The sequence below is a fragment of the Cariama cristata genome, unplaced genomic scaffold (assembly GCF_000690535.1).
Source record: "Cariama cristata isolate BGI_N322 unplaced genomic scaffold, ASM69053v1 scaffold7098, whole genome shotgun sequence".
NCBI lineage: Eukaryota > Metazoa > Chordata > Aves > Cariamiformes > Cariamidae > Cariama > Cariama cristata.
In genome coordinates, this window is record NW_009629345.1 from 297 (window position 1) to 3207 (window position 2911).

At 47.9% G+C, this 2911-nt stretch overlaps 1 non-coding gene across 1 annotated transcript; it reads right to left on the reverse strand.

The window, feature by feature from the left end:
• Positions 1-78: 78 nt before the first annotated feature.
• TRNAS-UGA lies at positions 79-160 on the reverse strand. The gene has a single exon. It is a non-coding gene; the product is annotated as a tRNA-Ser (tRNA).
• Between the last annotated feature and the right edge of the window lie 2751 nt (positions 161-2911).

The following is a 2911-nucleotide window of genomic DNA, read 5'->3' on the forward strand; positions in this document are numbered from 1 at the left end:
CCTTGATGAGGGGTTACAGGTCTGTGTGCGTCTGTTCCTTCTGGGGACAGGAGTGCAGGGGCTGCCAGTAAAAGCTCCCGCTGTGAGCAGGATTTGAACCTGCGCGGGGAATCCCCATTGGATTTCAAGTCCAACGCCTTCACCGCTCGGCCATCACAGCAGCTTGCACAGATAGTCTCTGCAGGAGCCCATGGCTGTCACCCTGCCCCAGGGGACAGAACAGGACATGATCCCACCCTGGATGTGGGTTCTGCCATCCTGACCCCTGCTAGATACCCAGCACGGGTACTACTGTTCCTGCTCCCACCTGTCCTGCACAGAGCTAAGGCTGATACAGAAATCAGCATCCCAGCAATGCTGGGGAAGGGAAATGGGCACCAATCAATGGTGGTGTCATGGGAGACAGACATGGTGGGAGGTCTATGTCCCATCTTGTCTCCTTGTAGCCAACAGGAAATTTGTCCCTGGATGACCATCCTCAGCCTCCTTTCCTAGTCTTTCCCAGTCTCCTCCACCCGCCTCTCCCCCCCAACATACATACATTTGTCTGTGTGAAAACAGGTCCAGACTTCGCTAACTAAGGCAGTCTGACACACAGACCAGGGCAGTGTTTTTTCCTGTAACTGGCAGCATGATGTTGTACACTTGTGTGGTTTTCACCAGGTTGCTGCATGCCTTTTAACTTTTGCACGAGGTTATTTGGAGAAAAGAAGAAAAGGTGACAACAGGAAATCCTTGCTGAGCTCTGGTAGTGGCCTTGGCCTCTCCTTTGGAGCACAAAGATCCTATTTGGAGGACGATCCTAGAAGCACTTGCCTATCCCCGGTTTGGGTGGGAGCTGGCTCTGGGAACCCATCCTGAGATGTCCAAATCCCTCTTTGGGTTCCCAGAGTTATGCCCAAGAGCTGTGCAAGTGCTTCACTATGTCACTGGCACCCCACACATCTCCCATGGAGATTTATCAGCAGGGAGCAGTTTGGATGGAAACCTCACCATGTAGGAACTGCTCCTCCTCCTCTGCTCAGCTCCCAGCCAAAGGAGGGTCTGTCTGTACTTGTCACCTTCTCTGGCCTCTTCCTTGCTGGGGAAAAGCATAGTCCTGACACTAAGTCAGGCTTGGCACAGTCCCACAGGTGTGGGTGACCACCTGCTCAGATGCATCAATGCATTGGAAACCAGGGGCTCCAACCAGCTCTGTCACTGGACACATGAGATAGTGAGTAGAGCAAGGCCAGCAAATGTGATAGAGCTAAAGAGAGGGGTGAGTGGGGGGAATACAGGCTTTGGACAGTTACAGAGAGACTCAGGAGAAAGGTTAAGCTTAAATTAATCCCTTTCAGTTATCCAGGTTTCCTCCTCCTCTTCTAGGTGCCATGTTCACTTTCAGAGCTAGGAGATACATTCCCTGAATCTCCTGAAGTGCCTGTGAGATTCAGGTTAGGGTACAGCACAAGACTGGAGAGCCTTCAGAGCTGGAAAGCCACTAACATCCTGATGGGGCACAGTTAGTGGAGATGAGGTCTATGGTCTGGAATGAGCTATTTCTTCTTACTCCTTTTGAGGATGAAGTACTATGCATTTGGTACCCAAAGAGGTCTGTTGAGGTGAGGTTTCCTTTTAGGGTAAGGGTTTGAACATCCTTCAGATGGCAAATGGAGGAACCTGGAGGGACTAGACCACTGCACATAGACCTGTACATTACTGGAGCCCAAAAGGAGGGGACTGGAGGGGTCCACAGTCCATACGGAAAGGAATGGGGGATCCAGACTCCAACAGAGGGGCCTGGAGAAGACTAAGAGGGGGGAGAGCAGAAGGATCTGGAAAGCGGTGGTACCCTAATGGAGGAGTTTGGAGGGGACCAGAGCTTGAAAGAGAGGTCTGAAGTGGTTAAGGAGGGCAAAAGGTGTGGTCTGGAGAGCTCTAGAGCCCAGACAGAAGGATCTGGAGGAGACTGGAGGAAATCATATTTCCCAACTGGTTCTTGCAGCCTGGCTGGACTCAGGCTTTTGTTGTACTGGCCAGAATTATCACAATATTTCTTAGAGTTGGGTTTTGGTTTTTTTTTTTAGATTTATTTTTTTTCTTATCTAATCTTGTGTCATCAGCTGTGAACACCTACTTTCATCTACAATTATTGTGATATTTGCAGACAAAAGAATCTTGCATGGTAGAAAGAACAGGATGTGTTTATAGAAAAGTCTGAGTTCAACAGAGAACTGACAGCTCTTCTCTTGTAATAAATGGCACTTTTCAGTATTGTGCAATATAGAAAACCACAAAGTCTGTCATGAGACAGACCTTATTCTTTGTCAAAGAACTGTTCAGAGTCAGCTTCTACTTGCAAGTTTTCACCCTTTGCTCTTCCGTGTTTCAGAAAATAGCCACTGCCTTACTTGAGTGCTGGCTTTGCTGGACCAGCACACAGAGGTCACCATTCACTGCTGTGTCCCATTACCTCATGCAATGTTGAAGGCTCTTCGTCCTGACTATAAAACAGTGCTTAAGCATCTGACTGGTTGTAACATGATGGCATATGATGATCAAGAGGAGACTACTACTTGTGCATTGTGAATACTAATGAACCCCTGCAAGCTCTATCCATTCATTCACATGGTTAAGCATTGAATCAAACCACAAAATTTGTGATAATATTTTACATCTACTCACATATTCAACCTCTCTAGAAATTAAGATGTAGTTCAGGGAAAAGAGTCCACTGCAGTGAATGACTCCCATGTCTCCCAGCTGGTATGGCACAATGAAAACTACAGTGAGTATCTAAAACTTCTTCCACTCTCTCTCTGTTTAATTAAATCTCTGGAGCTTTTGAAGCCATGTATTCTCCCAGTGGCTTTCTAGGGGCCTGACAACTGCTTCTGCTTTGCTGTGTGGCTGTGTCCCAGATTTCCAA